This window comes from Salmo salar, chromosome ssa17, assembly GCF_905237065.1.
Source record: "Salmo salar chromosome ssa17, Ssal_v3.1, whole genome shotgun sequence".
Taxonomy (NCBI): Eukaryota; Metazoa; Chordata; class Actinopteri; order Salmoniformes; family Salmonidae; genus Salmo; species Salmo salar.
This window is the reverse complement of record NC_059458.1, coordinates 84,692,724-84,706,217: the sequence shown is the minus strand read 5'-3', so window position 1 is coordinate 84,706,217 and position 13,494 is coordinate 84,692,724. Positions and strand designations below refer to the sequence as shown.

Here is a 13,494-nt window from a genome sequence, read left to right as displayed (position 1 = left end):
AACTATCTGTTGATAAGCAACTGCTTGCGAAGTTTAGGTTTACAATAAGGGTTAGGTCTAGGTTTAGGATAAGGGTTAGGTTTAGAATAAGGGTTAGGGCTAGGTTTAGGATAAGGGTTAGGTTTAGGATAAGGGTTAAGTTCAGGGTTAGGATAAAGGTTAGGGTTAGGTTTAGAATAAGGGTTAGGGCTAGGTTTAGGATAAGGGTTAGGGCTAGGTTTAGGATAAGGGTTAAGTTCAGGGCTAGGATAAAGGTTAGGGTTAGGTTTAGAATAAGGGTTAGGTCTAGGTTTAGGATAAGGGTTAAGTTCAGGGCTAGGATAAAGGTTAGGTTTAGAATAAGGGTTAGGGCTAGGTTTAGGATAAGGGTTAAGTTCAGGGTTAGGATAAGGGTTACTGTTAGGGTTAGTAGATAGTTTAAATGTTACTGATAGTCTCTAGAGCATATACAGACGGATGATCCAAAGACCAATTAGTGGGAAAATATCATAATTGGTTTGCCTGTGTGAACGCAGCGATATAGATACAGTCAATCAACTGGAAGGAGCTAGTTGAGGAACAGGATGTGCCACTGGCTATTTGCATAGCCAACACCAACTCTTTATCATGTTGACAGATTCAGATCTGTAGTAGAGACAAATCACCACAGACACTGTAGACTAACAATAGACATTCTGTGTACATCACATGTACATCCACACTGGTGGATCCTTGTTAGGTGATGATGACTAACGTTATAGTGATGTATTTGGGGTAGCCTAGTAGTACATTGGTAGCCTGGTCCCAGATCTGTTGTCTCCTTCTATAGCCTGGTCCCAGATCTGTTGTCTCCTTCTATAGCCTGGTCCCAGATCTGTTGTCTCCTTCTATAGCCTGGTCCCAGATCTGTTGTCTCCTTCTATAGCCTGGTCCCAGATCTGTTGTATCCTCCTATAGCCTGGTCCCAGATCTGTTGTCTCCTTCTATAGCCTGGTCCCATATCTGTTGTCTCCTTCTATAGCCTGGTCCCAGATCTGTTGTCTCCTTCTATAGCCTGGTCCCAGATCTGTTGTCTCCTCCTATAGCCTGGTCCCAGATCTGTTGTCTCCTTCTATAGCCTGGTCCCAGATCTGTTGTCTCCTTCTATAGCCTGGTCCCAGATCTGTTGTCTCCTTCTATAGCCTGGTCCCAGATCTGTTGTCTCCTTCTATAGCCTGGTCTCAGATCTGTTGTCTCCTTCTATAGCCTGGTCTCAGATCTGTTGTCTCCTTCTATAGCCTGGTCTCAGATCTGTTGTCTCCTTCTATAGCCTGGTCTTAGATCTGTTGTCTCCTTCTATAGCCTGGTCTCAGATCTGTTTGTGCCTTTGTCCACTTCATTGTTCATGTTTGGCATAAATGAGTGACAAGGAGCACATTGTTAAGATAGTTCAACATGAAATGTAATGCAGTCTTCAATGTCATCTGTTATTCATTAAAAAGGACACAGTAACTTTTTTCATAATATTTTGGGTGTAGGCTAGTGAGTCTATCTAGCTGCTCATAACTATATAATAATATATACCATGTGGAGGAGGCCTGATGTGGAGGAGGCCTGATGGGCAGGAGGCCTGATGGGCAGGAGGCCTGATATGGAGGAGGCCTGATGGGCAGGAGGCCTGATGTGGAGGAGGCCTGATGGGCAGGAGGCCTGATATGGAGGAGGCCTGATGTGGAGGATGCTTTTATCTAAAGTGACTTACAGTTGTACATGCATACATTTAGATATGGGTGGTCCTGGGAATCGCATTCTCTACTAGAGGTCGACTGATTAATTAGGGCCGATTTCAAGTTTTCATACCATTCGCTAATCTGCATTTTTGGATGCTGATTACATTGCCATCCACGAGGAGACTGCATGGCAGGCTGACCACCTGTTATGCGAGTGCAGACAGCAAGAAGCCAAGGTAAGTTGCTAGCTAGCATTAAACTTATCTTATAAAAAAACGATCAATCTTAACAATCTCTAGTTAACTACACATGGTTGATGATATTACTAGTTTAACTAGCTTGTCCTGTGTTGCATATAATCAATGCGGTGCCTGAAATTGTGTCACTTCTCTTGCGTTCAGTGTAAGCAGAGTCAGGGTATATGCAGCAGTTTGGGCCGCCTGGCTCGTTGAGAACTGTGTGAACACCATTTCTTCCTAACAAAGACCGTAATTAATTTGCCAGAATTTTACATAATTATTACATAACATTGAAGGTTGGGCAATGTAACAGAAATATTTAGACTTAGGGATGCCGTGCGTTTGATAAAATACGGAACGGTTCCGTATTTCACTGAAAGAATAAACGTTTTGTTTTCGAAATCCTAGTTTCTGTATTTTACCATATTAATGACCTAAGGCTCGTATTTCTGTGTGTTTATTATAATTAAGTCTATGATTTCATAGAGCAGTCTGACTGAGCGGTGGTAGGCAGCAGCAGGCTCGTAAGCATTCATTCAAACAGCACTTTCTTCCATTGGCCAGCAGCTTTTCGCTGTGCTTGAAGTACAGCACTGTTTATGACTTCAAGCCTATCAACTCCCGAGATTAGGCTGGCAATACTATAGTGCCTCTAAGAACATCCAATAGTCAAAGGTATATGAAATACAAATGGTATAGAGAGAAATAGTCCTATAATTCCTATAATAACTACAACCTAAAACTTCTTACCTGGGAATATTGAAGACTCATGTTAAAAGGAACCACCAGCTTTCATATGTTCTCATGTTCTGAGCAAGGAACTTAAACATTAGCTTTTTTACATGGCACATATTGCACTGTTACTTTCTTCTCCAACACTTTGTTTTTGCATTATTTAAACCAAATTGAACATGTTTCATTATTTATTTGAGACTAAATTGATTTTATTTATGTATTATATTAAGTTAAAATAAAAAAAGTGTTCATTGTTAATTCAGTATTGTTGTAATTGTCATTATTACAAAAAAAAAATATATATATATATATATACACTGCTCAAAAAAATAAAGGGAACACTTAAACAACACATCCTAGATCTGAATGAAATAAATAATCTTATTAAATACTTTTTTCTTTACATAGTTGAATGTGCTGACAACAAAATCACACAAAAATAATCAATGGAAATCCAATTTATCAACCCATGGAGGTCTGGATTTGGAGTCACACTCAAAATGAAAGTGGAAAACCACACTACAGGCTGATCCAACTTTGATGTAATGTCCTTAAAACAAGTCAAAATGAGGCTCAGTAGTGTGTGTGGCCTCCACGTGCCTGTATGACCTCCCTACAACGCCTGGGCATGCTCCTGATGAGGTGGCGGATGGTCTCCTGAGGGATCTCCTCCCAGACCTGGACTAAAGCATCCGCCAACTCCTGGACAGTCTGTGGTGCAACGTGACGTTGGTGGATGGAGCGAGACATGACGTCCCAGATGTGCTCAATTGGATTCAGGTCTGGGGAACGGGCGGGCCAGTCCATAGCATCAATGCCTTCCTCTTGCAGGAACTGCTGACACACTCCAGCCACATGAGGTCTAGCATTGTCTTGCATTAGGAGGAACCCAGGGCCAACCGCACCAGCATATGGTCTCACAAGGGGTCTGAGGATCTCATCTCGGTACCTAATAGCAGTCAGGCTACCTCTGGCGAGCACATGGAGGGCTGTGCGGCCCCCCAAAGAAATGCCACCCCACACCATGACTGACCCACCGCCAAACCGGTCATGCTGGAGGATGTTGCAGGCAGCAGAACGTTCTCCACGGCGTCTCCAGACTGTCACGTCTGTCACATGTGCTCAGTATGAACCTGCTTTCATCTGTGAAGAGCACAGGGCGCCAGTGGCGAATTTGCCAATCTTGGTGTTCTCTGGAAAATGCCAAACGTCCTGCACGGTGTTGGGCTGTAAGCACAACCCCCACCTGTGGACGTCGGACCCTCATACCACCCTCATGGAGTCTGTTTCTGACCGTTTGAGCAGACACATGCACATTTGTGGCCTGCTGGAGGTCATTTTGCAGGGCTCTGGCAGTGCTCCTTCTGCTCCTCCTTGCACAAAGACGGAGGTAGCTGTCCTGCTGCTGTGTTGTTGCCCTCCTACGGCCTCCTCCATGTCTCCTGATGTACTTACTGGCCTGTCTCCTGGTAGCGCCTCCATGCTCTGGACACTACGCTGATAGACACAGCAAACCTTCTTGCCACAGCTCGCATTGATGTGCCATCCTGGATGAGCTGCACTACCTGAGCCACTTGTGTGGGTTGTAGACTCCGTCTCATGCTACCACTAGAGTGAAAGCACCGCCAGCATTCAAAAGTGACCAAAACATCAGCCAGGAAGCATAGGAACTGAGAAGTGGTCAGTGGTTGCCACCTGCAGAACCACTCCTTTATTGGGGGTGTCTTGCTAATTGCCTATAATTTCCACCTGTTGTCTATTCCATTTGCACAACAGCATGTGAAATGTATTGTCAATCAGTGTTGCTTCCTAAGTGGACAGTTTGATTTCACAGAAGTGTGATTGACTTGGAGTTACATTGTGTTGTTTAAGTGTTCCCTTTATTTTTTTGAGCAGTATATATATATATATATATATCAGCCGATTAATCGGTACCGGCTTTTTTTTGGTTCTCCAATAATCGGTCGACCTCTACCCACTACCCTGGCGTTACAAGCTCCATGCTGTTCTCTGTGAGTGACTACACTACAGTTAATTGATTGAATCTAGAGAATATAGGGCCAGTCTAGTATCTTCAGCCTCATGCCAGACCTCTCCCTTCAATCCTTTGTGCTTCTTCTCTCAACCATGTCTGTCTCTGTTCCTACATGATAAGGGTTTTTCATTTGATGGCACTAGCTTCCTGTAACCTCCTTTCCACTAGTGTGTGTGTGTGTGTGTGTGTGTGTGTGTGTGTGTGTGTGTGTGTGTGTGTGTGTGTGTGTGTGTGTGTGTGTGTGTGTGTGTGTGTGTGTGTGTGTGTGTGTGTGTTTTTTGTGGGTTAGTCACGATAAGGGTTCCCCCTATGATGGGTACATTGTACCTACAGTGTCTCTACACTGTCTCCTCTAGGTCTACAGACCTCTCTGTCCAGTGTACCAGTGTCTCTACACTGTCTCCTCTAGGTCTACAGACCTCTCTGCCCAGTGTACCAGTGTCTCTACACTGTCTCCTCTAGGTCTACAGACCTCTCTGCCCAGTGTACCAGTGTCTCTACACTGTCTCCTCTAGGTCTACAGACCTCTCTGCCCAGTGTACCAGTGTCTCTACACTGTCTCCTCTAGGTCTACAGACCTCTCTGCCCAGTGTACCAGTGTCTCTACACTGTCTCCTCTAGGTCTACAGACCTCTCTGCCCAGTGTACCAGTGTCTCTACACTGTCTCCTCTAGGTCTACAGACCTCTCTGCCCAGTGTACCAGTGTCTCTACACTGTCTCCTCTAGGTCTACAGACCTCTCTCCAGTGTCCAGTGTTTACACTGTCTCCTCTAGGTCTACAGACCTCTCTGCCCAGTGTACCAGTCTCTCTACACTGTCTCCTCTAGGTCTACAGACCTCTACACTGTCTCCTCTAGGTCTACAGACCTCTACACTGTCTCCTCTAGGTCTACAGACCTCTCTGCCCAGTGTACCAGTGTCTCTACACTGTCTCCTCTAGGTCTACAGACCTCTACACTGTCTCCTCTAGGTCTACAGACCTCTACACTGTCTCCTCTAGGTCTACAGACCTCTACACTGTCTCCTCTAGGTCTACAGACCTCTACACTGTCTCCTCTAGGTCTACAGACCTCTACACTGTCTCCTCTAGGTCTACAGACCTCTCTGCCCAGTGTACCAACAGTGTACCATTACATGTTCATTTGAGTCAGTCAGACTTTGTGTGTGGATGTGCATTCGTCCATTGTAGTTGGAGTGGAAGCTCCTTCCTGTCAGGGTTTAGGCTGCGCCACACAGCTGTGTTGGTTTGGGCTGCTGTAACACCACAGCATCGGTAGGTCACAGTCTCTCTTCTCCCACAGACTGGTGGCCCTGGTCTAAACCACTAATCTACTGGAACCGTCATGGTGTGAGGAGATGGGTGACTTCAGTCACGTCCCTCAGTTCAATGTGTACGACTGTCTGTCTGATGAAAATCTGTTGGATGAGTGAAGGCTGCTCTGAGTGGGACTGACTGTTTTACCCATGTCTGGCTAGCTGTCTGTCTTTCTGACTGGTTGGATGTCTTGCTGGCTGTCTTTCTGTCTTTCTTTCTGGCTGTCTGTCTTTCTGTCTGTCCAGCTCTCACAGTCAATAGTGTTTGATAATTCTGTCTGTCTTTCAGTAGCTAGAGAAGCCAAGGCACTCGTACTAGACTGTTGACAGTGGTCTACTGTATTCTGGCTAACCCACTGACTGACTCTCAGCAGACTCTATCAATGAGCAGCAAATTGCTGTCTTGTAAGTCTATAATACATCTATTATCATCCACATTGACCAAACTAAGGCTGTTTGTCATTTTGCTGTAGACCATGCTGTGTGTGTTGTCTTGAAGAGACCAGTAACTATAGAGGGGATGGCTGACAACGTCATGAGAACGATGTTCGTCTCGTCGAGGGGGCAGAAGGCCTGCGTTGTTACGATCCTGGATGGTCAGATAGCAACAAGGACCAGAAGCTGCATGTAGGGAATCCTAGGTTACTCATTTAGTCTCATTGTGTCTTGTTCTTGATAACATGTCTTGTTTTCAGGGGTTTTGACTCATGTCATGTCAATGCTAATATGGATAAAATTCGCTAGCTAGCTAACCAACAACTGTAATGATGCATTTAAGAGACAACAAGTGCTCATTGTGCAAATGTATTTCTGTTTTCAATAAAGAATTGAAGAGGATATTTAGTTTCCATGTTGTGAACAATCCTTTGATCCTCAGCCAACCCCGCTGGTTTTGCTCCACGGTTGAGCTCGTATGGTTTTCGTTGCTCAACAACCCACCCGTCTATGGCCTTGTCATCTTTTTCTACATTCACTTTTAGTCACTTGGCCTTAAATCAGTAACACACAGACAGAAATGATCTTATCAAAATGTAGCCTCTTCATTTGATATGAATAAACTGGATTCATTTCAGATGTAGCCTAGAGTTTTATACTGTGGCTGTAAACAACAGCAGTTGCTTTCGTTTTATGTTTCTACATTTGTGTTGAAGAGCACATAAAGAACATGTACCATACATACACAACATACCTTTGCTGTCTTTATGGGCGGCAGGTAGTCTAGTGGTTAGAGTGTTGGGCCAGTAACCCAAAGGTTGCTAGATCGAGCTGACAAGGTAAAAATCTGTCTTTCTGCCCCTGAACAAGACAGTTAACCCACTGTTCCCCTGAACAAGGCAGTTAACCCAGTGTTCCCCTGAACAAGGCAGTTAACCCAGTGTTCCCCTGAACAAGGCAGTTAACCCAGTGTTCCCCTGAACAATGCAGTTAACCCACTGTTCCCCTGAACAAGGCAGTTAACCCACTGTTCCCCTGAACAAGACAGTTAACCCACTGTTCCCCTGAACAAGGCAGTTAACCCACTGTTCCCCTGAACAAGGCAGTTAACCCACTGTTCCCCTGAACAAGGCAGTTAACCCACTGTTCCCCTGAACAAGGCAGTTAACCCACTGTTCCCCTGAACAAGGCAGTTAACCCACTGTTCCCCTGAACAAGGCAGTTAACCCACTGTTCCCCTGAACAAGGCAGTTAACCCACTGTTCCCCTGAACAAGGCAGTTAACCCACTGTTCCCCTGAACAAGGCAGTTAACCCACTGTTCCCCTGAACAAGGCAGTTAACCCACTGTTCCCCTGAACAAGGCAGTTAACCCACTGTTCCCCTGAACAAGGCAGTTAACCCAGTGTTCCCCTGAACAAGGCAGTTAACCCACTGTTCCCTTGAACAAGGCAGTTAACCCAGTGTTCCCCTGAACAAGGCAGTTAACCCACTGTTCCCCTGAACAAGGCAGTTAACCCACTGTTCCCCTGAACAAGGCAGTTAACCCACTGTTCCCCTGAACAAGGCAGTTAACCCACTGTTCCCCTGAACAAGGCAGTTAACCCAGTGTTCCCCTGAACAAGACAGTTAACCCACTGTTCCCCTGAACAAGGCAGTTAACCCACTGTTCCCCTGAACAAGGCAGTTAACCCAGTGTTCCCCTGAACAAGACAGTTAACCCACTGTTCCCCTGAACAAGGCAGTTAACCCACTGTTCCCCTGAACAAGGCAGTTAACCCACTGTTCCTCAGTAGGCCGTCATTGTAAATAAGAATTTGTTGTTAGCTGACTAGTTAACCTGTTATGGCTAGGGGGCAGTATTTTCACGGCTGGATAAAAAACGTACACGATTTAATCTGGTTACTACTCCTGCCCAGTAACTAGAATATGCATATAATTATTGGCTTTGGATAGAAAACACCCTAAAGTTTCTAAAACTGTTTGAATGGTGTCTGTGAGTATAAAAGAACTCATATGGCAGGCAAAAACCTGAGAAGATTTCATGCAGGAAGTGGCCTGTCTGACAAGGTGTCGTTCTTCTTGTCTCTGTTTATTGAAGAGTGAGGATATTAGCTGTCCCGTGACACTTCCTACGGCTGCCATAGGCTCTCAGAAGGCGGCAAAACGCTGAATCGTGGCTTTGCAGGCTCTGGCTGAAACAAAGTAGCGCGTTTGGGTAGTGGCTGGTTACAGTACTGTGAGACTCAAGCTCGTGCCCGCGTCGACCGAAAGCTTTGTTTTCTTTCCTCTGTTTAGCTAAATGGACATTCCCGGTCGGAATATTATCGCTTTTTTACGAGAAAAATGGCATAAAAATTGATTTTGAACAGCGGTTGACATGCTTCTAAGTACGGTAATGGAATATTTAGATTTTTTTTGTCACAAATTGCGCCATGCGCACGACCCTTCTTTACCATTCGGATAGTGTCTGGGACGCACGAACAAAACGCCGCTATTCGGATATAACGATGGATTATTTTGGACCAAACCAACATTTGTTATTGAAGTAGCAGTCCTGGGAGTGCATTCTGACGAAGACAACAAAAGGTAATCAAACTTTTATAATAGTAAATCTGATATTGGTGAGTGCTAAACTTGCCAGGTGTCTAAATAGCTAGCCCGTGATGTCTGGGCTATGTACTTAGAATATTGCAAAATGTGCTTTCACCAAAAAGCTATTTTAAAATCGGACATATCGAGTGCATAGAGGAGTTCTGTATCTATAATTCTTAAAATAATTGTTATGCTTTTTGTGAACGTTTATCGTGAGTAATTTAGTAAATTGTTAGCAAATTCCCCGGAAGTTTGTGGGGGGTATGCTAGTTCTGAACGTCACATGCTAATGTAAAAAGCTGTTTTTTGATATAAATATGAACTTGATTGAACAAAACATGCATGTATTGTATAACATAATGTCCTAGGGTTGTCATCTGATGAAGATCATCAAAGGTTAGTGCTGCATTTAGCTGTCTTCTGGGTTTTTGTGACATTATATGCTAGCTTGAAAAATGGGTGTCTGATTATTTCTGGCTTGGTACTCTGCTGACATAATCTAATGTTTTGCTTTCGCTGTAAAGCCTTTTTGAAATCGGACAGTGTGGTTAGATAAAGGAGAGTCTTGTCTTTAAAATGCTGTGAAATAGTCATATGTTTGAAAAATTTTCAAAGTTTTTGTATTTTTGAGGAATTTGTAATTTGCGCCACGCCTATCATTGGATATTGGAGCAGGTGGAGCAGGCTAGCGGAACGTCTAGATGTAAGATGTTAAATAAAATAAATAAAACAAAGGAGCTGAATTACATTCATGTTAAGAGAACATTTTGTCTGTATAGAGCACATTTTTAAAGACTGAATAAGAATACAATTTGGATAAAGCCACAGAAAAACAACAGAAACAAACAAAACCCCCAGAAATAACAGAATAAGAGCAGGACGATATGTCAGGAAGTCTGACCAGACACCATACCTATGCTGTCTGTGTTGCAAGGTTGATGTAATTCTCTCCATGTCAGCAGGTTCCCTCTATAGACCTAACCACATATCTTTATTTAACCTTTATTTAACTAGGCAAGTCAGTTAAGAACACATTCTTATTTACAATGATGGCCTACCCCGGCCAAACCCTCCCCTAACCCGGACGAAGTCGGACCAATTGTGCGCCGCCCGATCAGGGCCAGTTGTGATACAGCCTGGGATCGAACCAGGGTCTGTAGTGACCCCTCTAGCACTGAGATGCAGTGCCTTAGACCGCTGAGCCACTCGGGAGGGTGCATGTTCATTTGAGGGTGCATGTTCATTTGAGGGTGCATGTTCATTTGAGGGTGCATGTTTATTTGAGGGTGCATGTTCATTTGAGGGTGCATGTTCATTTGAGGGTGCATGTTTATTTGAGGGTGCATGTTCATTTGAGGGTGCATGATCATTTGAGGGTGCATGATCATTTGAGGGTGCATGATCATTTGAGGGTGCATGATCATTTGAGGGTGCATGTTTATTTTTCCAGCATTCTGTTACACATTTCCTTGCTTCTGCTAATAGATCATCTATCAATTTAAATGGAGAGGATTAGAGTGTATCCACAGGAACAATACCTAGGAGGAGATGACATGTCTGGTTGAACAATAATACCTAGGAGGAGATGACATGTCTGGTTGAACAATAATACCTAGGAGGAGATGACATGTCTGGTTGAACAATAATACCTAGGAGGAGATGACATGTCTGGTTGAACAATAATACCTAGGAGGAGATGACATGTCTGGTTGAACAATAATACCTAGGAGGAGATGACATGGGTCTGGTTGAACAATAATACCTAGGAGGAGATGACATGGGTCTGGTTGAACAATAATACCTAGGAGGAGATGACATGGGTCTGGTTGAACAATAATACCTAGGAGGAGATGACATGTCTGGTTGAACAATAATACCTAGGAGGAGATGACATGTCTGGTTGAACAATAATACCTAGGAGGAGATGACATGTCTGGTTGAACAATAATACCTAGGAGGAGATGACATGTCTGGTTGAACAATAATACCTAGGAGGAGATGACATGGGTCTGGTTGAACAATAATACCTAGGAGGAGATGACATGTCTGGTTGAACAATAATACCTAGGAGGAGATGACATGTCTGGTTGAACAATAATACCTAGGAGGAGATGACATGTCTGGTTGAACAATAATACCTAGGAGGAGATGACATGGTCTGGTTGAACAATAATACCTAGGAGGAGATGACATGTCTGGTTGAACAATAATACCTAGGAGGAGATGACATGTCTGGTTGAACAATAATACCTAGGAGGAGATGACATGTCTGGTTGAACAATAATACCTAGGAGGAGATGACATGTCTGGTTGAACAATAATACCTAGGAGGAGATGACATGGTCTGGTTGAACAATAATACCTGGGAGGAGATGACATGTCTGGTTGAACAATAATACCTAGGAGGAGATGACATGTCTGGTTGAACAATAATACCTAGGAGGAGATGACATGGGTCTGGTTGAACAATAATACCTAGGAGGAGATGACATGTCTGGTTGAACAATAATACCTAGGAGGAGATGACATGTCTGGTTGAACAATAATACCTAGGAGGAGATGACATGTCTGGTTGAACAATAATACCTAGGAGGAGATGACATGTCTGGTTGAACAATAATACCTAGGAGGAGATGACATGTCTGGTTGAACAATAATACCTAGGAGGAGATGACATGTCTGGTTGAACAATAATACCTAGGAGGAGATGACATGGGTCTGGTTGAACAATAATACCTAGGAGGAGATGACATGTCTGGTTGAACAATAATACCTAGGAGGAGATGACATGTCTGGTTGAACAATAATACCTAGGAGGAGATGACATGGGTCTGGTTGAACAATAATACCTAGGAGGAGATGACATGTCTGGTTGAACAATAATACCTAGGAGGAGATGACATGTCTGGTTGAACAATAATACCTAGGAGGAGATGACATGTCTGGTTGAACAATAATACCTAGGAGGAGATGACATGTCTGGTTGAACAATAATACCTAGGAGGAGATGACATGTCTGGTTGAACAATAATACCTAGGAGGAGATGACATGTCTGGTTGAACAATAATACCTAGGAGGAGATGACATGTCTGGTTGAACAATAATACCTAGGAGGAGATGACATGTCTGGTTGAACAATAATACCTAGGAGGAGATGACATGGGTCTGGTTGAACAATAATACCTAGGAGGAGATGACATGTCTGGTTGAACAATAATACCTAGGAGGAGATGACATGTCTGGTTGAACAATAATACCTAGGAGGAGATGACATGGGTCTGGTTGAACAATAATACCTAGGAGGAGATGACATGTCTGGTTGAACAATAATACCTAGGAGGAGATGACATGTCTGGTTGAACAATAATACCTAGGAGGAGATGACATGTCTGGTTGAACAATAATACCTAGGAGGAGATGACATGTCTGGTTGAACAATAATACCTAGGAGGAGATGACATGTCTGGTTGAACAATAATACCTAGGAGGAGATGACATGTCTGGTTGAACAATAATACCTAGGAGGAGATGACATGTCTGGTTGAACAATAATACCTAGGAGGAGATGACATGTCTGGTTGAACAATAATACCTAGGAGGAGATGACATGTCTGGTTGAACAATAATACCTAGGAGGAGATGACATGTCTGGTTGAACAATAATACCTAGGAGGAGATGACATGTCTGGTTGAACAATAATACCTAGGAGGAGATGACATGTCTGGTTGAACAATAATACCTAGGAGGAGATGACATGGGTCTGGTTGAACAATAATACCTAGGAGGAGATGACATGTCTGGTTGAACAATAATACCTAGGAGGAGATGACATGTCTGGTTGAACAATAATACCTAGGAGGAGATGACATGTCTGGTTGAACAATAATACCTAGGAGGAGATGACATGTCTGGTTGAACAATAATACCTAGGAGGAGATGACATGTCTGGTTGAACAATAATACCTAGGAGGAGATGACATGTCTGGTTGAACAATAATACCTAGGAGGAGATGACATGTCTGGTTGAACAATAATACCTAGGAGGAGATGACATGTCTGGTTGAACAATAATACCTAGGAGGAGATGACATGGTCTGGTTGAACAATAATACCTAGGAGGAGATGACATGTCTGGTTGAACAATAATACCTAGGAGGAGATGACATGTCTGGTTGAACAATAATACCTAGGAGGAGATGACATGTCTGGTTGAACAATAATACCTAGGAGGAGATGACATGTCTGGTTGAACAATAATACCTAGGAGGAGATGACATGTCTGGTTGAACAATAATACCTAGGAGGAGATGACATGTCTGGTTGAACAATAATACCTAGGAGGAGATGACATGTCTGGTTGAACAATAATACCTAGGAGGAGATGACATGTCTGGTTGAACAATAATACCTAGGAGGAGATGACATGTCTGGTTGAACAATAATACCTAGGA

The 13,494-nt window shown here is 43.5% G+C and overlaps 1 protein-coding gene across 1 annotated transcript in view; it reads left to right on the top strand.

Moving 5' to 3' along the window:
* Positions 1 to 13,494, top strand: part of LOC106596503 (protein PHTF2) — a 131,897-nt gene that overhangs the window by 874 nt on the left and 117,529 nt on the right. The window lies entirely within an intron of this gene.